General features: G+C 46.4%; 1 long non-coding RNA gene across 1 annotated transcript in view; it reads right to left on the reverse strand.

The window, feature by feature from the left end:
* Positions 1–14,772: 14,772 nt before the first annotated feature.
* LOC141153259 (uncharacterized) overlaps positions 14,773–23,549 on the reverse strand; it is a 195,886-nt gene continuing 187,109 nt past the window's right edge. The window contains exon 4 of the long non-coding RNA XR_012247273.1: positions 14,773–15,096. This is a non-coding gene — a long non-coding RNA (uncharacterized lncRNA). The remainder of the gene's footprint in view (positions 15,097–23,549) is intronic.

Raw genomic sequence — 23,549 nt, forward strand, 5'->3', positions numbered from 1 at the left:
CTCGTTGGATGCTGAGAAAGCATTCCATAGAGTCTCCTGGCACGCCATATATGATTCTCTTAAAAAGCTTGGGGTAGGGGTCTAGGGGACCCTTTTATAGCCAAAATCACGGCCATGTATCACAATACGTCACCTAGGCTGAAGATAAATGGAACTGTAGCACCCTGAGGGCTCGGTTGCTACAGAGGTATTGCACCTCACCCAGAGGTGTGATATCTCACTCTCAGGTAAGGATGGAGTGTGGATCAGGACTAGACACCTGCATGCATTACACCACATTGCCGTGGGGCAGGGCGACCAATATGACCCTGAGATGGGCACGACAGTCCCTGTCCCTGGCTGGAGTGGGGGGAGGGAACACTGAGGAAGGGGAACCCTGTAGTGCAGGAGCAGGGAGAAAGCAATTCCTGGGTGCATTGAGAAGGGAGTATAAAAGGTGGGCACCATCTTAATTCAGTGCAGAGAAGTCTGAGCAGAAGTGGCAGGGAGCAGGGGCTCTGCATGAGCTCTGCTCCGGAGGCGGGCCTAGTAACAGAGGCCCAGGCCTGGAAGAGGGAGAAGGAAGGAAGAGGAGCGGAGAAGGCTCCAGGAACGAAGGGATCCCAGGGGTGCGGACGGGCGAGTCACCACCGCACGCCCGAATCCACCTGCGTGGAGTGGTCAGGCCAAAGGGGGAGACCGGTCCCCGAAACTAGTGGAGGCAGGAAACGACCCTCAGCTAGAAACAGGAGGCTGTGACATTTTATGTGGCGCAGCCCCTCGCTACACCCGCTAGGAAGGCACCACATAGGGTCAGGGAAACTGGCGCCAAGTTTACCAAGAGGAGGCCCGAGGCAGCCGGACAGAAGGGTTGGTAAGAAAGGCCAGACAAAGGACACACAAAGGGGGTCCTGTGAAGCGCTCCAAAGTTATCTGGGAGTTGTCTGAGCCCCTCACCTGGTGAGCACAGTACGACGTGGGCAGCCGTTACCTGCAGACGTGGTCTGGATAATAAGAACTGTGAGTAAAGGCCCTGGACTGCATCACTGACTCCGTGTCGTTACTGCTGCTGCCCTGCACCATCACCCCCATCCTCCGCATACACTGCCCTGAGGCTATACTCCTCCCGTGGGGAGTTATGCTACGCTCTGCTGCACCCACAACACCAGCCTCAGCGGTCTGCCCTGGAGCGGCGGTTCACTCTGACCGCAATCCACGGGTGGCGTAGTCGGACATTTAAACATCAAAACCACATAAATAGTTCCGCCACTGGTTTGACCGCCCTGAGCCACGGAACCGGGTCGCCGCCACGGAGACTACAACCACCAGCATCCACCAAAAGGGTCCGGCTCCGGGTGTCCCAAGGCCCAGGGGGCGCGTCAAAACATTTTCATCACCTTTCACAATCACCAATGGGACAAGGCAGGGATGTTCTCTGTCCCCTCTCTTATACATCCTAGTGACGGAGCACCTGCTCTCATCAATTCGCCATAACCCCAATATTAGGTGGATTGAGGTGGGAGGCACCGAGTACAAGTGCTCTCTATTCGCTGATGATGTCCTAGTATATATCACTCAATCACATATATCCATCCATGCTGTTATGGCTGAAATAGATGACTTTGTTACATGGTCAAATTTTAAAATCAATGCAGCGAAGTCTGAGGCCCTCGATGTCTCCCTCCCCAAATCCATATAGGATTCCATCCAGTCCAACTTTCCCTTTGCCTGGCCCTCACAGGGTATCAAATACTTAGGAATTCCTATTCATAGAGACCTCTCCCATCTATGTTATCTTAATTTTGGGCCCTTTATTGAACAACTCCATACAGACCACGGTTGGCAAGTTAGAACTGTAAGATTCACTACGTGAACCACTGGTGTTTTGTGGAAAAGCACATGTACACTGTGTTCCAAATTATTATGCAAAAAGTGTTTAGGAGTGATAAGGGAAGAATTTGTTTGTTTGTCAGTTAAACTCATTGATGGTGATGTGTGTCAGGGCTCTTTATATCACTGTAAGCAATTGCAGACACCTGTGCTAATTAGTTTGGCAGGTGTGTCCAATGAAAGGCAAGACTACTTAAGAAGGCTGTCTCACATTATTAAGCAGCCTACATTTTCTGCCAAAATGGGAAAGAAAAAGGATGTGTCGGCTGCTGAGAAGCAACAAATTGTGGAGTGTTTAGGTCAAGGCATGACTACAATCAACATTGTGCGATGATCAGGATGAAGTGTCTTGGCAATCAAGAAGTATGTAGCTGATTCACAGTACACACGTGTGCGTGCTGATAAGGGCAAATTGAGGACTCTTTCCTACAGGCAATTACGTCAGGTTGAAAGAGCAGCGGCAAAAAAGCCTTGTCATAGCAGCAGACAAGTTTTTGAAGCTGCTGGTGCCTCCAACGTCCCCCGAACAACAAGATGCAGGGTCCTTCAGAGGTTTGCAGCTGTGCATACGCCATCCTGTCGACCTCCTCTATCCAATTCACACAAGCAGAAACGGCTCCAGTGGGCCAAGCATTACATGAAGACTGATTTCAAAACTGTTTTGTTCACGGATGAGTGCCGTGCAGCGCTCGATGGTCCAGATGGATGGAGTGGAGGATGGCTGGTTGATGGACACCCCACGCAAACACGGCTACAGCGCCAACAAGGAGGAGGTGGAGTAATGTTTTGGGCTGGAATCATGGGGAGAGAGATTGTCGGCCCCTTTAGGATCCCTGAAGGCGCTAAAGATGAACTCCATAATGTATGTGGATTTTCTCAAACAGCTCTTCCTGCCATGGTTCAAGAAGAAGAACCGTGTATTTCACAGCAAGATCATTTTTTTGCATGATAATGCACCATCTCATGCTGCACATAAAACATCTGCATCTCTGGCTGATATGGGCATAAAAGGGGACAAACTTATGGTGTGACCCCCATGCTCCCCTGACCTCTACCCCATTCAGAACCTTTGGAGCATCATTAAAAGGAGTGTCTATGATGGCGGGAGGCAGTTCACATCTAAGCAACAGCTCTGGGAGGGTATTCTGTCCTCATGCAAAACAATTGAAGCAGAAACCATCCAAAACCTGACAAATTCAATGGACGAGAGAGTTCAGAAGCTCCTTTCGAACAAGGGGTCCTATGTGAAAATGTAACATCACCTAGAATAAAGTTTTGAGTTGAAAACTGTTTGATTTCAGTTTCTAATAACCTGCTAATGCTTATAATTTCAAAAATGACCATTTTTTTGGTCTTTATTAAAATGAAAGGTTGATCGAAAAGTTTGGGGGATCTAAGAGTGTGGCAACCCAGTAGTCATGATTACTTCGAATTCTGACAATATAAGGGTCATGTTGCAGGTAGTGCAGCAAGAAAGCACTTATGTGTCTTGCGCATCTCGGAGCCCCAAAATTATTTTCCGGGCTAGATGCAGCTAAAAATTATTATTAATTTTAAATCTTGTGGAGCTTAGTATAGATGGCCTAATAGGATCAGTGCTGCACACTGCTACAAAGCCCAAATTATTTTCCAGTCAAGATACAGATAAACATGATTAGTAATTTGAAAGCTTAAAACGGTTGGTATGGTGATTTTAACCAATCATCAAGCTTTTACTCTCCCCAGGATGACACAGGGGTAGAAAAGTCGTTTCGGATCCATGATTTGTTCATCTTTATGAACGTGAGTCTGTCTACATTATCAGTGGAGAGCCGCGTGCGCTTATCTGTCAGCACACCACCAGCAGCGCTGAACACACGTTCAGACAGAACGCTGGCTGCGGAGCATGACAAGATCTCCAAGGCGTAAGTGGCTAGCTCCGGCCATTTATCCAGATTGGAAGCCCAAAAAGAGCAAGGGTCCAGTGACACAGTCATGGCTTCAATGTTTACTTGGAGATACTACTGTACCATCGTCTCTAGGCGTTGACTATGTGTCAGACAGCTTGTCTCCTGGGGCCTTGCAAAGGATGGGCTAAAAAAGTGGTGAAATGATTCCGCAAAATTGATGTTACCAGCAGATACTGTGGTTCTGTTACGGTTTGAGTGGTGAACACTTGACGGTCCCACGGTTGGCAAGTTGGAACTGTGAGATTCACTACGTGCACCACTGGTATTTTGTGGAAAAGCACATGTAAGATTCTGCAACAGTCTCTGCTGATACTCCTGCATGCGTGCATCCCTTTCTATGGCAGGAATAATTTCTGCAAATTTACTTTTGTACCGGGGATCTAACAGTGTGGCAACCCAGTAGTCAGGATTATTTCTAATTCTCACAATTCGAGGGTCATGTTGCAGGTAGTGCAGCAAGAAGGCACTCATGTGTGTTGCGCATCCAGGAGCACCAAGTCCCTGTTGTGTTGGTGACGAGGTAACAATCATGCTTCCTTCCTCTGTCCTCTCCCCCCAACCTCGCACAACAGAAATTTGATCAAGGTCTCCCTCATCTGATGAGTCTTCCATCAGTTCGTCCTCTACTTCTTCCTGGGCTCCTGCACCTTCCTCACTAGTTTGGCTGCTACCATGCGCCCTGGTAAAACCATCTCCCCCACCCTCACATGCCTGCCGCCTTGGTGCTGCCGACCGTCTGGACCTTGCAGATGTTAACCCTTCCGCATACAAGTCCTCCTCCTCTACTTCCTCCACCTCCTCTTGTGCCACCACCTGACTCCGAATTCTGTTTAACATGTGCTCCAGCATGTAAATCACCGGAATAGTCATGCTGATAATGGCATCGTCAGCACTAAACATCTTTGTCGCCATTTCAAAACTGTGCAGAAGGGTGCATAGGTCCCTGATCTGAGACCACTCCTCCAGCGTGATTTGCCCCACCTCTGGATCTCGTTGGCCCAGGCTATACGTCAGAACGTATTGCACCAGGGCTTGTCGGTGCTGCCACAGTCGCTGCAACATGTGCAGAGTTGAATTCCACCGGGTAGGCACATCGCATTTTAGCCGGTGAAGTGGCAGGCCCAACGACTTCTGCAGAGATGTAAGTTGCTGAGCTGCGGGATGCGAACGGCGGAAGTGAGCACACAGCGACCGTGCCCTCTGCAGAAGGCCATCTAGTCTGGGATAGTGGGCTAAAAATTGCTGGACAACCAGGTTCAACACGTGAGCCATACAAGGCACGTGTGTGACATTGCCCCGGCGAAGGGCCACACCCAGGTTTGCAGCATTGTCGAACACGGCCTTCCCTGGTTTCATGTCCAGTGGAGACAACCATTCATGAAATTGGTTCTCCAGAGCTGACCACAACTCCTCAGCTGTGTGACTCACATTTCCCAGAAATTTCAATGTAAAAACCGCCTGATGACGTTGAGCCCTACTGCCAGCATAGTAAGGAGGTGTGCAGGATCCCTTCTGCGCAGTTAGAAAGCTTGTGGCATGACCAGACAGGCTTTGGGTGCAGGTGGAAGACCGAGAGGAGGTTGAGGAGGCAGAAGCAGTGGAGGAACTTTGACATAAAGAGGATTGACGCACAACTCGTGGGGACGGCAAGACTTGGACAGCAGCCCCTTGTCCTGCTGTCACCATAGTTACCCAGTGCCCAGTCAGCGACATGTAACGCCCCTGTCCATGCCTACTCGTCCAAGTGTCTGTGGTGAAATGCACCCTGTCACACACAGAGTTTCTCAAAGAAGCGGTGATGTTGTGTGCGACATGCTGGTGGAGCGCAGGCACACCTTTCTTTGAGAAGTAGTGCCGACTGGGCATCTGGTACTGGGGCACTGCGACGGACATAAGGTCTCGAAAATCCTCTGTGTCCACCAGGCGGAAAGGCAGCATTTCTATAGCCAAGAGCTTGCAGATGGTGATATTCAACGTCTTAGCTTTCTCATGGCTAGGAGGAAATGGTCTTTTACTTGTCCACATCTGAGGGACCGAGGGCTGGCTATTGTGCTTAGACGGGGTTGATAAGGGTGTCCCCGGCAATCTGCCGGTCTGTGAGGAAGATGCAGGCGGACATGTTAGGTTGCCTTGATCCAAAGGTGGTGCTATCGATGTCGGACAGCGCTCAACACCAGCTGGTGTTACCACCTACAAAGAAAATGTTGACCTGCCAATCACGCTGGCTGTTGCGGGTACAGAGGTGGCAGGTCTGCGCCCCAAAACAGGTGTGACTGCTGTCCCCCCAGTCACAGAGGATGAAGAGGCCGCGGATGCACAAGATATGGCAGACGGTGGTTGGCCTGGCCGGCTAGGCCGCATTGTAGCACACTGAGCTTCCCACTGCAACTTATGCTTCATGTCCATGTGCCGGTTCATGCATGAAGTACTCAAACTATGTATTTTTTGGCCTCTACTTATCTTTTGCTGACAAATGATACAGATAACACGAGTTGGGTCATCTTTATCGATCTGAAAAAATGCCCAGGCTATGCAAGGCTTAGCACCCATGCGACCTGAAGAGCCACCACGACTTGTGGTGAGAGGCAGAGTTGTGTTTGAGGATGCAGTTGTTGACGTGCTTCCAGTACTACGTCTCTGTCCAGGAAGGCGCAACCTGACCTCGTCGTCACTAGCATCTTCCTCCACCTCCTCTGCTGACCTCATCTCTTGGCTGACTGTGGGTTGACAGTAAGTGGGATCTCCAACCTCATCATCATCACCCTGTGCGTTATCACACCCGTCGTCCTCAGAGCCAACCTGTTCCTGCCCTGACAAAAAACTAAAGTTGTCGCTCCAATCAGGTATTTGAGCCTTATCATCGTCTTCCTCATTGTCTCCACCAACAGGAGTTACAGTTTGGGAATGAGGGTCTACATTATGGTCAGAACCTTCTGCGTCTGGTCCTGGATCCGACTCATAAAGATTCTGGGCATCAGTGCAGATCATTTCCTCGTATGGATTCACAGAAGCGCTGGAGTCGACCTCTGATTCCCAGGCTATAGTATGAGTAAACAGCTCTGCAGACTCAACCATCTGTTCTACCTCATACTCAGACGGGCAGCTGGAGATTTGGGAGCTGTGAGGAAGCAAGTGCGATTGGGGTGACACCTTTGAGGACTGGAGTATTTGTGATGTTGAAGTTGATGTGGAGGAGAGCCCACTTAAAGGAGCACTTGATATCCGTTGAAGCACCTGCTGTTTTTGTGCCTTATCTGGAATTTGTAGCGATTGGCGTGGCCGTAAGAAAGGGATCTTATCACATTGTCCGCTAAAAGAAGTAGATATTTTAGTTTGGCTGGAAGATGGTCTTTCTTCTGCAGATGTTACTGTTGCTTTAACACCTACCCCACGGACACAACCTTTTTTCCCCTTCCCAACACGCCTATTCCCCTTTCCACCAGCAGCAGGCCTTTTTCCACTCATTTTGGTGGTTAACTAATTCACAACTCTGGAGTTGTTTGCACAAAAAAACAATGGATGGGAACCAAGCAGAGCTGAGTGGCCAAACTGTGGTATTAGGCCAAAACTATTGGCTGGGTTAGATGCAGAAAAAAATTATATTCAATTTGCAACCTGATGGAGGTCAGTATAGATGGACTAATAGAACAAGTCCCACACACAGCTAGAAGCCCAAATATTTTTTCAGAGGTAGATGCAGAAAAAAATTATATTCAGTTTGCAACCTGATGGAGGTCAGTATAGATGGAGTAATAGAACAAGTCCCACACACAGCTAGAAGCCCAAATATTTTTTCAGAGGTACTGTAGATGCAGATAAAAATTATTTTTAATTTGCAACCTGATGGAGGTCAGTATAGATGGACTAATAGAGAAAGTCCCACACACTGCTAGAAGGCCAAATATTTTTTCAGAGCTAGATGCAGATAAAAATTATATTCAATTTGCAACCTGATGGAGGTCAGTATAGATGGAGTAATAGAACAAGTCCCACACACAGCTAGAAGCCCAAATAATTTTTCAGAGGTAGATGCAGATAAAAATTATTTTTAATTTGCAACCTGATGGAGGTCAGTATAGATGGACTAATAGAGAAAGTCCCACACACTGCTAGAAGACCAAATATTTTTTCAGAGGTAGATGCAGATAAAAATTATTTTTAATTTGCAACCTGATGGAGGTCAGTATAGATGGATTAATAGAGAAAGTCCCACACACTGCTAGAAGGCCAAATATTTTTTCAGAGCTAGATGTAAATAAAAATTATATTCAATTTGCAACCTGATGGAGGTCAGTATAGATGGACTAATAGAACAAGTCCCACACACAGCTAGAAGCCCAAATATTTTTTCAGAGGTACTGTAGATGCAGATAAAAATTATTTTTAATTTGCAATCTGATGGAGGTCAGTATAGATGGACTAATAGAGAAAGTCCCACACACTGCTAGAAGGCCACATATTTTTTCAGAGGTAGATGCAGAAAAAAATATATTCAGTTTGCAACCTGATGGAGGTCTGTATAGATGGATTAATAGAACAAGTCCCACACACAGCTAGAAGCCCAATATTTTTTCAGAGGTAGATGCAGAAAAAAATATATTCAGTTTGCAACCTGATGGAGGTCAGTATAGATGGACTAATACAACAAGTCCGACACACAGATAGAAGCCCAATATTTTTTCAGAGGTAGATGCAGAAAAAAATATATTCAGTTTGCAACCTGATGGAGGTCTGTATAGATGGATTAATAGAACAAGTCCCACACACAGCTAGAAGCCCAATATTTTTTCAGAGGTAGATGCAGAAAAAAATATATTCAGTTTGCAACCTGATGGAGGTCAGTATAGATGGACTAATACAACAAGTCCCACACACAGCTAGAAGCCCAATATTTTTTCAGAGCTAGATGCAGAAAAAAATTATATTCAATTTGCAACCTGATGGAGGTCAGTATAGATGGACTAATAGAATGATGCTATGCCCAAAAGATTTTACTTCACTAGGTGCAGTAAAAAAATTGGTATTCTATACACAGGTGGTATATCTTGCAACACAGATAGGCTACTCCACTGACTTACACACTCTGCAATAGGCCAAAAAGGATTAGCTTTGCTAGATTCAGCCAAATGCTGTGAAAAAAACTTGCACAGCACTGGCACAGACCTGCCTGGCAAAAACTGATAGGAACTGATGTAACCTAGTCCTGAAAAGGACTCCAATTACAATTAGTCTTTACTCCCACAACCTATCTATTTAAGAGCACAGACCTGCCTGATAAAAGTCATAGGAAATGCTGTAACCTAGTCCTTAAAAGGACTGCAATCACAACTATTCCCTACTCCCAAGCTATCTGTAGATTTGTGCGAAAATTGGCTTGAAATTAACAAGGTATAGCGCACACAGCAACAGCGGTGCCGTCTAACACGCAGCTGCAGCAGTGAGAAAATGGTGGCGACGGGGAAAATGGCTTGGTCTTATAGGGCAAGGACATGTGACATACACTGCCAATGACACATGCCCTTGCTTGTGTGAAAAAAAGCACTTCGCTCCGTGTGTGCGCTGCTGATAGGCTGACAGATTGCACCTCCCCACTGTAAATGCGGGAAAGAGAAAAAAAAAATGGAGATCTTCATTGTTCCTGCAGAGATCCATCCCCTGCCCCTCCCCCCACCCCGCTGTACACTCAAACTGCTTATTAACATTAATTTTCATCATTACTGAGAAAAAATCCAGTTATGATTTTGGTGCACGAACAGTTATCGAACATAACCTCGAACAGCCGAATTTTTCTCAAATTGTTCGTGTTCGCCGAACGGCTCGAACACCGCCCAAAACAGCTCGAATTTGAGATTGGCGAACAGTTCGAGTAGAACAACGCTCATCTCTACTTGTCAAGCTCACAAGAAGAAATAGACGGGTTATCAGGTACATAATGAGGAAAAGTCACTGTCTCTTTGTTATCTGGTGGTACCCCGGAGAATTCAGGAAACAACTGAAGGTCCTCCGCCGGGTCAGAAGAGTGCAGAGGCTCAGAGAAAACATCTGCTTCAGAGTACACTAGGTCGGACTCACTGGAGGAAGCAGGCGAGGTATCGGGTACCGAGTATAGGAAAGTCTCTGTCCATTCACCACCAGGTGGCACCCCAAAGGGTTCTGGAGACAACTGAAGGTCCTCTGCCTGGTCAGAGGGGTGTAGAGTCTCATGGGTAACCTCTGCTTCAGAGTACACTAGGTCGAACTCACTGAACGAAGCAATCGAGGTATCAGATCCAGGATATAGGAAAGTCTCTGTCCATTCACCACCAGGTGGCACCCCGAAGGGTTCTGGAGACAACTGGAGGTCGTCCGCCTGGTCAGAGGGGTGTAGAGACTCATGGGTAACCTCTGCTTCAGAGTACACAAGGTCGGACTCACTGGACGAAGTAAGCGAGGTATCAGATCCAGGATATAGGAAAGTCTCTGTCCATTCACCACCAGGTGGCACCCCAAAGGTTTCTGGAGACAACTGGAGGTCCTCCGCCTGGTCGGAGGGGTGTAGAGACTCGGGAGTAACCTCTGCTTCGGAGTACAATAGGCTGGACTCACTGGACGAAGCGAGCGAGGTATCAGGTACAGAGTATAGGAGAGTCTCAGTCCTTTCGCTACCAGGTAGCACCCCGAAGGGTTCAGGAGACAATTGGAGGTCCTTCACCTGGTCGGAGGGGTGTAGAGACTCGGGAGTAACCTCTGCTTCGGAGTACACTAGGTTGGACTCACTGGACGAAGCGAGCGAGGTATCAGGTACAGAGTATAGGAGAGTCTCTGTCCTTTCGCTACCAGGTAGCACCCCGAAGGGTTCTGGAGACAACTGGAGGTCCTCCGCCTGGTCGGAGGGGTGTAGAGACTTGGGGGTAACTACCACTTTGGGGTACCCATTGTCAGGCTCACAGGACGAAGCGGACAAAGTATCGAGTACCGGGTGTAGAGAAGTCTCTCTCCATTTGTCATCGAGTGGTATCCTGGAGGATTCAGGAGGCAACAGAGGGTCCTCCACCAGGTAGTAGAGGTGCACAGACTCAGAGGTAACCACAGCTTTGGAGCATCCGTGGAAATGCACACCGGTTAAAGTGGGTGAAGCATCTGATGCCGGGTGCAGGAAGTTCTCCTGTGTGGAGTCTGGATGGGCAGAAGTCTCTTCGGGCAGGAGAACTGGTGCACTACCCATGCACATTACCCGTTGGGGCCTCTCCGGGATACAGGGAGATGAAGCTTCAGTAGGGACTTCAAGGTTGGGGTCAGGAGGTCTCAGGGAGGACAGACCCTGGCGTGACGGCTTGCCTCTACGTCTAGCACGTCTGGACTGCCTCTTGAGGTTGGGAGAAGTTTTCCGGAAAGCGTTGTCACCCTGAGAGGATTCTGGGTGGGCAGTAGCCTCATTGGGCTGGAGGACTATTGCGCTAACCACACACATTACCCATCGGGGCTGCTCCTGGATATTGGGAAGTGAAGCTTCAGCAGGAGCCTCCGGGTTAGGATCATCGAAGACCATTAGAAAGGCCACCAGGAAGGCCAATAGGTCCAGTAGGATCGGATCCTGTGTTTCATATAGGGGGTTGATCCATTCCAAGGCATCACCCGCCAGGTAAGACATAATGAATGCCACCTTAACCCGATCGGTGGGAAAACATAGAGGGTAGAACTTGAAGTGTAGCATTCATTGCTCCACAAATGCATGACTTTGTCTTGGATCCCCATAGTAACGTAGCGGATCCGCAGGAACGAGAGCAGATAGATCCATCTGGACGGGTGCGTAATTCGCCTGGAACTCAGCTAAAGGGAAAAAAAATTATTTATTTATTTTAATGCATGTATTCGCTGGAAAACTTCTCAGAGAGCGAAGGCCGTGGGGCTCAACGGGAACCATGGCCTGAGCATGCTGTAATGCACACGCCCGGGCTAAGCGGCGTGTGCGTGTGATTCCACTGGACCGTGCCGGAGAGTGAATGCCTGGAGCGGCGTAACTAGGTATTCACCCGATCCGACCAGGGTCGCACGACGGCATACGACGCCAGTGCACCAAGGAGGAACCGAGCAGAGGGACGAGGTGCTACTCCAGGACAGACCCCGGACACGGCTGTTGACCCACACAGGGGAATACAGGAACAGACTGGTAGGCTGGCACACAGACTGGTGGGAATAGGCAGGCACGACTGGTATGCAGGCAGGCGGGTATGCAGGCAGGGGGGTACAGGCAAGCACGGCTAGAGTGCAGACAGGGAGGCACAAGCAGGTAGGAACACAGGCGGAATAGGACCCAGTACACACTGGGACTCAAGAACAGAACCACAGATGTGGCGGACAAACACAGCAGAGTGAGGCCGCCCAGAGAGGTGAGCGAGAACAGGGCAGGACAAGACCACCAGGAGCGGTGAGCAAGAGTAGAGCAGGACAAGGCCGCCAGGAGCGGTAGGCAAAGGGTCAGAGCTGAGCGAGACTGCCGGAGCAGTGAGCAAGAGTAAGCAGGACGAGGCCGCCTGGAGCGGTGAGCAAGAGTAGAGCAGGTCGAGGCCGCCAGGAGCGGAGAGCAAGAGTAGAGCAAGACTGCCGGAGCAGTGAACAAAAGGATAAGAGCGGAGCGAGACTGCCGGAGCAGTGAGCAAAAGGGTGAGAGCGGAGCAAGGCTGCCGGAGCAGCGAGCAAAAGGGTCAGAGCGGAGCAAGGCTGCCAGAGCAGCGAGCAAAGGAGTCAGAGCAGGCTAGAACCGCCGGAGCGGTGAGCAAAGGAGTCAGAGCAGGCCAGAACCGCCGGAGCGGTGATCAAGGCAGAGCAGGGGGGACAGGGCTCTGTTCACACTGAACAGACAGGAAGGGAAAGGCAGAGCCAGATACACACAGGGTACTTGCAGTGAAGTAGCGAGTGGACCACAAACTCACAAACGGAAGTACAGAGACAACAAGCAGGAGTTAGGTACGAGTTCAGACTCTGCAGAAAAAGGAAGGGAACGGACATAGAGGCAAAACAGGTAAAGGATAGGAGAGAGTTCAGACTGGAACTGAGTGTACGGAGGAGACCGACACTGCAGCGGAATACAGGAGCGGGTCTGGGAATACGGCCCCCAGAGAGGCGGGATGAACAGGCAAGGAGCGTGTTCAGACAGGACGGACAAGATACAGGAGCGGGTCTAGGTAATCGGCCCCTAGAAGGCGGGAGGAACAGGCTAAGAGCGTGTTCAGACAGGACAGACAAGATACAGGAGCGGGTCTAGGTAATCGGCCCCTAGAAGGCAGGAGGAACAGGCTAGGATCGTGTTCAGACAAGACAGACAAGATACAGGAACGGGTCTAGGTAATCGACCCCTAGAAGGCGGGAGGAACAGGCTAGGAGCGTGTTCAGACAGGACAGACAAGATACAGGAACGGGTCTAGGTGATCGGCCCCTAGCAGGCGGGAGGAACAGTCTAGGAGCGTGTTCAGACAGGACAGACAAGATACAGGAACGGGTCTAGGTAATCGGCCCCTAGAAGGCGGGAGGAACAGGCTAGGAGCGTGTTCAGACAGGACAGACAAGATACAGGAACGGGTCTAGGTAATCGGCCCCTAGCAGGCGGGAGGAACAGGCTAGGAGCGTGTTCAGACAGGCCTGGAAATACAGCCTCCAGGATAGGCAGACAAGAGAACACAGAACGGGACCTGGCACCTTTAGAGTGCAAGCACACACTGAATGAAACACAATGCTCAGGCAGGGATTGATTGGAGCAGCTGAGCTATATACCAGGTGACAGACAGCAATAGGCTGAGGACGCACAAGGGGTGTGACCCACAGCAGGTACAAAAAGCAGGAAGTGATCGGGCGCCGCCCTTAAGCAGCAGAAACAGACACAAACAGACAGCATGGAGGGAAGCCAGAGAGCCATTCTGGACTGGAGATCAAGTGCGCACTCTTACACAGTGGGAGATGGACCACTATGCAAGGACGTCGCCAGGTATGTTACAGTTATTATCCGGATAACACCCTATTGAGCTATCTTGTTCCCCGACTACTTCTCTTTGATTAATCAGACATGACACTCATCCCTCTCACAGCAGATTGGGAATACTGCAGCTGGATCCTCCTCTTACTCTTCTCTTTGATTGCTACTCATATTTGGTGATTGCTGAATACATAGTCAAAAATCAATCCTTCCAAAATATGCCCATGTATCTCAACCAAAATACGAGTATTATGGGTTTATGGTTTGTAACAGAAAAGTGCCTATCAATCATAATCTGTGGAAAAGATGGAAAGAGAGTGAAGGTCCATTCATATGGGATGATATGCATAGGTCAACACCGACAGAAGAGTCCTCTGTGCAAGAACAATATATGGGCTCTTCGCCGTCCCCTATCTCATCATAATGCACAAATCTACCTGCTTTGGATGTGGTAGGGAGCTGCACATGTTGCACCAAAGATACGTCTGTTGCTGAGCCCATGTAAATACACCACCGATTATCCAACAAATGAGAAAAACACTCTATCTAAGGTTCACTCTTCAATACTGGTTCTGTAGCTTACAAGGACTACAGTGACACTGGAGCAGGACAAATCTATCCAGCTTCAGAGCAGCACTTCCAAACTCTATAGCAAACAACTTGTAAGCGCTCCAGTCATTGCACAGGAGACCAGAAACCTCTGATAGACTGCAATGGAGGTCGGTAACCTAGGCGACAAGCAGTAAATAATATTAAAAATGGAGAAGATTAATAATAATTATTGCACAAACAAAAAAAACAGAGCCTCCAGTGCAGATAAGAACATAGCCTAAGTCATGCAGCTTCATTATATAAGGTACACGTTAACATAAAACGATCAATAAAAAATAATCAAGGAAAAAAAGAAAATTACATACAGAATAAAGCACAGAAGAAATTTTTCAGTACAATATTTTTATTAAAGTAAAATAAATGTTTGCAAAAGTTGCAAATTATATAGCGCACATTAGTATTATATATATATATATATATATATATATATATATACATAGTTTTATCCTTCCAATATTAGAACAGTGTTTTTGTTATTTTGAAATGTTTTAGAGCTTCTCTTTTTTCTTTGTACATGAAGTTCATCCTCAGTTCAGAAACGAGGGACAACATTCATCTGGTATGAATGATGTCTTACAGAGTTGGTTTTGGGCTGGGGTCTTATGCTCAGATTCTTTCTGTCTACAGTGGGCTCCAGTGTGAACTTCTGCAGTATTGTGGTCAGAAAGAGGAAGAGCTCCATGCGAGCCAGGCCTTCTCCCAAACATACACGTTTGCCTGTGGAAACAGCATGAACGTACGCAATAAGTCAAGAAATGGGTTGTGAGGTTGAGAAAAACAATTTTCAATTTCCTTTAACACTAGAACTACTGATGGAGTCATTTTGACTCCTTTCGTTTTTTATTTCTCTTCTGTGACTACATTTTTCAGAATTCCGGCTTGAAACTCGGTGACTTTTCCTCAAATATGATGTGAAAAAAGATTTTGTGAGAATAAATAATTTTGGTGAAAAATTTGCGCGTTTTTTTCAAAATTTACCAAGAACTACTGAAGGGAGTCATTTTGACTCCCTACTATATTTTGAGGTCCTTTTGTCACTAAATGTTGCTATAAAGTTTTGTGCATAATTTTTTCACTCTGTCTTATTTACCCTGATGTTCATATAGATGTAGTTCAATTTACATGTCAACTTTTCACATTTTCCTTGTGTTTTACCTGCTTGTATTACTGTGTAATGCTGAACAAAATAGCTTGTTTACTCTAGGCTCTTATCTTATGCTAATGAAGGGTGGTGTTTTTCTAAGGTCCTAGCAGGAGACAGTATTCTGGATAGTAACTTTACTTTCAGTTCAGCTGAAGAGACAAAGAGAACAGACGCAGACATACGAGCTCTGAAGACTCATACAGGTATGAATTGTTATGAAATAGTTTAGCTGTCTGTCAACTGATTCAGCCCACCTACTTTTGAAGGTGGCAGAACAGTTATTATTTCTTTTAGTTTTCATTTCATTTCTATTTTTCAGCAGGGAACTATATAGAATTATGGAATTTGTGAGGAATATGGAGAGAAGACGTTTGATAAAGCCTCAGGATATTCTGGCTACTTTGCAATCCATACCGGAGGATGAATCAGAATCCGAATTGCAGGAACATGTATTTGATTCTGACAGTGATGAAGATTTCATTCCTCAGAACATATCAAGTGAATCTGAAGACTCAGACGGAACAAATCCAGAAGGTAAGTAGTTATGTGTATTTATTTGTTCTTCCACACACTGAGTTAGGGCCTGTGCACACTAGCAGAATTCTGGCTGAATAGCCATCTGGATATTCTTGCCGCAATACAGGCAGTACCTGCCCGCTCATGCCTGAAGCTCCGCTCCAAACCCCGGGCTGGAGCCGCTGTCAGGGACAGAGCAGCGCTTGCTTACGCGCGAGCACGGCTCCGTCCCAGACAGCGGCTCCAGCCCGGGGTTCGGAGCGGAGATTCAGGTATGAAACTCCGCTCTGTACCTGAGCGGGCAGGTACGGGCCGGATTGTGGTGAGAATATTCGGTCGGATATTCCGCCGCTAATCCAGCCAGTGTGCACGGACCCTTACAAAACAAAAATTCTAAATATTCATCAACTTTTTTCCAGATATTCCAAGCACATCAACTGGGGATCGGGCTCATGCAGTTATGTTGCCTCGTGACCATCCTCCTGGTCGTGGACAGAAAAAATCAGCAAAACGTCCCAGAAATGAAAGAACAACAGATAACGATGGCGGCGAAGGTAATGCAACAACAAACACCAGAGAAGGCGAATCTGAAGGAATACTAGTTTCAGCGGATGGTATTCAATGGAAACCTGTTGAAATTGGAGAACACTTGCCTGGTAGGCGTGACAGCCAAAATATTCTTCGAGAAGCACCTGGCCCTACAGGATACGCCAGAAGAAATATCATTATCGATAGTCCTTTGAGCGCATGGCATTTATTTTTTGATTCATATATATTGACACATATAAAGAACTGTACGCTTGCAGAAGCATGCAGGAACAATAATTTACAGTTTACTCTATCTGATGAGGAGCTAGATGCATTCATTGCGATATTCTATGCTCGTGGAATATCTGGCACGAACCGTCACTCGATTAGCAGTATTTGGTGTAATGACTGGGGAATACCGTTTTGCAAAGCGACAATGTCTAGGGACCGCTTTGTTGAAATTATGAGGTTTCTCAGATTTGATGAGAAATCTACTCGATCGGAGAGACTGCAAACGGACAAGTTTGCTCTATTTTCTACTGTGTGGGACAGGTTTATTGAAAATTGTATTGCGTGTTACAAACCTGGCCCATACATAACGGTGGATGAGCAACTTTTCCCAAGCAAAACTAGGTGTCCATTCACGCAGTACATGCCTTCCAAACCAGATAAATATGGCCACAAATATTGGCTAGCTGTTGATAAGAGGAGCAAATATCTGGCAAATGGCTTCCCTTATCTAGGCAAAGATGACACACGCCGTGCTGAGGACTGTTTAGCTGACCATGTGGTAATGAAGTTATTGGACCCGTTTTTGAAAAAAGGTCGCAATGTTACAACCGATAATTATTTTACTTCAGTAAAATTAGCTAAACAGCTAAAAAGCAAAGGAACAACCATCGTGGGAACACTGAACAAGATAAGGCGAGAAGTGCCTAAAGAAATAAAATCCATGAAAGAGGAATTGTACAACACTAAAGTGTTTAGAAATGAAGACAATTTTACACTTACAGTATATCAAGGAAAGCCCAACAAAAATGTTGTCATTTTGAGTTCCGTCCATCCAGATGTTGTTGTTGCGTCTGATTCCGCTAAAAAAACTCCAGAAACGGTAAAGTTTTACAATGAAACAAAATATGGAGTAGATGTAGTGGATCAGATGGCACGAAAATATACCACACGAACATGCACAAGGAGATGGCCTGTTCATGCATTTGAAAATGCCTTAGACTTTGCGGGTATAAATGCATGGATAATATTCAAGGAGATTACCCACCAAAAAATGTCACGCAAGGCATTTTTGCAAACGTTTGTGAGAGAGTTGAGTGGCCCTTATGTCACAGATAGGGAAAAGGGTTCCACGTCCCAAGTTTCTACATGCTCAGAAGTGATGGTTCAAACAAAATTTTGCCAGATCAAAGAAAAGTGCAAGAAAAATAGATCTGTCGGAAATTGTAAGACTTGTGGTAAGTCTTTGTGTGGGCAATGTACTGCCATAAATCAAAGGCAATGCCTAAAATGCGAAACACCAAATGTTTAGAAGGTGAATTCTGCGCCATATTTTCATTTTTATGCTCCTCCACCTACATTTTCTCTGCTTTTTGTTCTTCAGTTGTTGTTTATATGTGTGCACTTGAATAAAAAAAAATGTTTGAAAAACGTCTATTATAATTATTGTTATTTTCTGTAGAAAAATAAGAAAAGCAGAAAAAAAACAATCAAAAGCATTACTGTTGGATCTCACAATAATAATACATTACAAAAAATATAATTATTAATAAATAACCACAAATGAAACTCTAAAAATAAACGAAAACAAGCAAGGAGTCAAAATGACTCCTTTCAGTAGTTCTAGGCGGGGTCACGAGTCCAGTAGTCCTAGTGTTAAAGGAAATTCGGAGTCAATATAAGAGGGGTGAAGTCACCTGTAAGTATAGCAATAATGCAGAGTGAGCAGTAATTTCTATAGAAATGCAATACTTCATTTATCCTATGGGGGCGCTGCAAGAGAATAGAACACTTATAGCCAAGGACTATCACAGATCACATCAATTCAGGAATATTTTGAACTTCTTACATTTTTTCTATTATTTTAATGTTCTGTACTTCAAAAGTGAATCAGTTTGTGATGCTTAATTCTGGTATCAAGTCCGAACAAAAATTTATATAATAACAGTTACTACTAGTGTTGAGCATTCCGATACTGAAATATCAGGTATCGACCGATATTCGCGGTATCGGATACCGGAATCGGAAGTTCCCATAATGCCTGCGCTCTGCAGTGTCTCTGAAGGATGACAAGCTGGATGGCAGCGCTCAGCTTAATGTACTTGTCATTTAGTATTAAAGGATTTATTAAAAAAAATAGTAGTGTTTTCATGCACCGTCTCTTTAAAAAAGCCGGCCGGCAATTCAGAATCGGAACCCGACAATTTAGAATAGAAAGAATAGAGCATCACACATAGATTAGATAGAAGAAACATGTCAGTCACATATATAACAAGTACAGTGATAGTGTTGTTGCTGTATTTGTCATTTAGTGTTAAAATAAAGGATTTATTAAAATAAAAATTGGCGGAGGGTTCCCCGTAATTTTAGTCTCTAGCGGTGGTTAACCAGATGGCTGGGGCAGATGTTTAAAGCCTGGGAAGGGGGTAATATCCACGGAGCTTCCCAGGCTACTAATATCAGCCCCCAGCTGAATACCTAGCCTTTACTAGCTATTAAAATGGGGGATCCCCAAAAAAATGACGTGGGGTCCACCCTATTTTAATAGCTAGCAAAGACTAGGCAGACAGCTGGGGGCTGATATTAATAGCCCAGCAAGGGTGCCATGAATATTGGCCCCCTCCCAGGCTAGAAACTCCAGCTGTCAGCCGCCCCAGAAATGGCGAGGATGCGCCAATTCTGGCACTTAGCCTCGCTCTTCCCGCTGCCCTGTAGCGGTGGCAGTGGGGTAATAGGGCTAGGGTTGACGTCAGCTTATAATGCCAGCTGACATCAAGCCCAGGTTAGTAATGGAGAGGCATCTATAACACACCCCCATTACTAACCCCATAGTTAAAGTTAAAAAAAAACACAAACACACAGAATAAAGTACTTTAATTGAAATAAACACACAATTCTTTATTGTTCTAAATTTAACCATACTTACCATCACGTCCTTTCCAGCTGAAGCCAATGTCTTCTGCAATAAAAGTAAAATAATAAACCAACATCATCCTTACCTTTCCACGGTTCCCACGACGGCTCCAGCTCTGCTACATTCACATGACAGGCTGGATCGCAGCCAAAAGCTGCCATCCAGCTTGCCATGCCGCAGACACTGAGACGCGCAGGCATGCTTGCGCTCCTCAGTGTCTGGCTGTGACGGCATAAAGATGAGCCGAGGTCATGTCCAATGAACTCAGCTCACTTCATGCACGTCACTGACAGCGTGGGAAAATTCTCCTGCACTTGCAGTGAGCGTGAGAGAATTCTGGAGCAGGCAGGAACGGGCTGCCCCCAACCACCAGCTGCCTATTTGTACCTGGCCGGACACAACAATATAGGGAAGCCCTTTTTTAAAATTATTTCATGAATTTCATGAAATAATTAAAAAAAAAAAAATGTGGGGCTTTGCCCTATTTTTGTGTCCAGCCAGGTAAAACTAGTCAGCTGGGAGCTAGAATCCGCAGCGCAGGGAGGCCCAAGCTTTCTGGCCCCCCCGCTGCAAATTGCAGTCCGCAGCCACCCTAGAAAATGGCACGTTCATAGAAGCACGATGTTCTGGCACTGTACCCAACTCATCCAGGGCCCTGGTGCGGTGGCTCAGTGGGTAATAAAGGGGTTAGGGCCAGCTTGGCATTATCAGCTGACCCTTAGCCCGAAATTCATGGAGTCACGCCAATATTAGACATGACCACCATGAATTTCTAGTAAAGTATTTAAAAAAACACAACACCCAGAATAAAGTCCTTTAATTGAAATAAACACACAATTTTTTTATGTTCTAAATTAAACCATACTTACCGTCACGTCCATTCCAGCTGAAGCCAATGATCTCCTGCAATAAAAGTAAAATAATAAAGCAACCTCATCCTTACCTTTCCATAGTTCCCACGATGGCTCCAGCACTGCTACATTCACATGACAGGCTGGATCGCAGCCGAAAGCTGCCATCCAGCTTGCCATGCCACAGACACTGAGAATCGCAGGCATGCTTGCGCTCCTCAGTGTCTGGCTGTGACGGCATCCAGATGAGCCGAGGTCATGTCTAATGAACTCAGCTCACCGCATGCACGTCACTGACAGCGTGGGAAAATTCTCCTGCGCTCAGTGCTTCAGCAGGGGAATTCTCCCATGCTGGGATGGCATTGAGATGACAGGCTGGATCGCAGCTGAGCGCTGCCATCCAGCATGCCATCCTTCATAGACACTGCAGAGTGCAGGCATGCTTGCGCTCTGCAGTGTCTCTGAAGGATGACAAGCTGGATGGCAGCGTTCAGCTGCGATCCAGCCTGTCATCTCAATGCCATCCCAGCTTGGGAGAATTCTCCTGCTCAAGTGCTAAGCGCAGGAGAATTCTCCCACACTGTCAGTGATGTGCATGAGGTGAGCTGAGTTCATTGGACATGAGCTCACATCATGCACGTCACTGACAACGTGGGAAAATTCTCCTGCGCTCAGCGCTTCAGCAGGATAATTCTCTCACGCTCACTGCAAGCGCAGGAGAATTTTCCCACGCTGTCAGTGACGTGCATGAGGTGAGCTGAGTTCATTGGACATGAGCTCACATCATGCACGTCACTGACAGCGTGGGAAAATTCTCCTACGCTCAGCGCTTCAGCAGGAGAATTCTCTCACGCTCACTGCAAGCGCAGGAGAATTTTCCCATGCTGTCAGTGACGTGCATGACGTGAGCTGAGTTCATTGGACCATGACCTCGGCTCTCCTGGATGCCGTCACAGCCAGACACTGAGGAGCGCAAGCATGCCTGCGCTTCTCAGTGTCTGCGGCATGGTAAGCTGGATGGCAGCTTTCGGCTGCGATCCAGCCTGTCATGTGAATGTAGAAGAGCTGGAGCCATCGTGGGAACCATGAAAAGGTAAGGATGATGTTGGTTTATTATTTTAATTTTATTGCAGTTGACATTGGCTTCAGCTGGAATGGGCGTGATGGTAAGTATGGTTTAATTTAGAACATTAAAGAATTGTGTGTTTATTTCAATTAAAGGACTTTATTCTGGGTGTTTCTGTTTTTTTTTAACTTTGTCTATGGGGTTAGTAATGGGGGTGTGTTATAGATGCCTCTCCATTACTAACCTGGGTTTGATGTCAGCTGGCATTATAAGCTGACATCAACCCCAGCCCTATTACCCCACTGCCACCGTTACAGGGCAGTGGGAAGAGCGAGGCTAAGTGCCAGAATTGGCGCATCCTATGGATGCGCCATTTCTGGGGCGGCTGACAGCTGGTGTTTCTAGCCTGGGAGGGGGCCAATATTCATGGAACCCTTCCTAGGCTATTAATATCAACCCCCAGCTGTCTGCCTAGCCTTTGCTAGCTATTAAAATAGGGTGGACCCCACGTCATTTTTTTGGGGATCCTCCATTTTAATAGCTAGTAAAGGCTAGATATTCAGCTGGGGGCTGATATTAGTAGCCTGGGAAGCTCCGTGGATATTACCCCCTTCCCAGGCTTTAAACATCTGCCCCAGCCATCTGGTTAACCTCCGCTAAAGACTAAAATTACGGGGAACCCTCCGCCAAATTTTATTTTAACACTAAATAACAAGTACAGTAATCAACACTATCACTGTACTTATTATATATGTGACTGACATGTTTCTATCTATCTAATCTATGTGTGATGCTCCATTCTTTCTGTTGTAAATCGTCGGGTACCGGTGTATGCCGCTGCTGAATTGCCGGCTTTTCATGTAATACATTCTACATTATTCTTAGTTGTTTTCCTTCATGTAGAATTAACCTACAAGGAAAGAAAGGGTTTATTTTCATTCCGACATTTGTGTCCCATTGACTTGCATTGGTTTCCAGTATCGGAATCGGCGATATCCGATATTTTTTGGGTATCGGTCTGATCCAATCCGATCCAATATTTCCCAATATCTGAAGGTATCGTTCAACACTAGTTACTACTAAATGGCCAATAATCAAAGCAAGTAAGAGAGTTTAGTATTACGCTATGGTCCTCATTTATCAAAAGAATCTAAAGGAAACACTGGCTTTGTTGCTGATAGCAACCAATCACAGCGCAGTTTTCATGTCATAAACTGATCAAGCAAAATGAAAGCTCTGCTATGATTGGTTGCATAGGTAACAAAGACAGTTTTCCTTTTAGACACTTGATAATTCTGCCCCTATATGTTTAAATCTAATCTTCCGACTTAAAGTTCTCTATAAGGATGACGGAGTAAGCTGCTGGCATTAGTAATGGGAAGTCCGACTCTATTTGGTGATCTGGATCCCTTGCATCTCACCTGCATTTCACCAAAAAGAACCGTTCTAAAAGGATCCCAATTAAATATGTGTTCACCATAGATAAACATACACTTAAGATTAAATTTACGCATCTGAAATCCTGCCCACTGAGCGGCCGCAATTCCGCCTGCTTGCATCAGGCAATGAAATTGATAGGTAGACAGGATTTTGACGACGAAGACTGTAATTTTATAACCAGTGACAGTCATTCAGAGGATTCAGTGGCTCTCATCATTCCAGGAGGGAACCATCTAGATCAAAATTACCAGGCAAATAAATTTAAATTTCTTTATCTTTATTTCCCTCTACAGTATTGTTACACACCTGTCCTGGGGTTCAGGCTCTGCTCCCTTCACCCTGCTTTCTAACTGCTCTACATCGGGCTTTGCAAGTAGCCTGGCATGCTCTCACGTGATCACCTACATAGGCCTATATAAGGCCTACCAAGACACAGATGTTAAGACTCCATGACCTTTGCTACCTATCTGCGGTCTCCAGAAC

Source organism: Phyllobates terribilis, unplaced genomic scaffold, assembly GCF_046119375.1.
Source record: "Phyllobates terribilis strain yellow unplaced genomic scaffold, ASM4611937v1 Scaffold_7__3_contigs__length_470593459, whole genome shotgun sequence".
NCBI lineage: Eukaryota > Metazoa > Chordata > Amphibia > Anura > Dendrobatidae > Phyllobates > Phyllobates terribilis.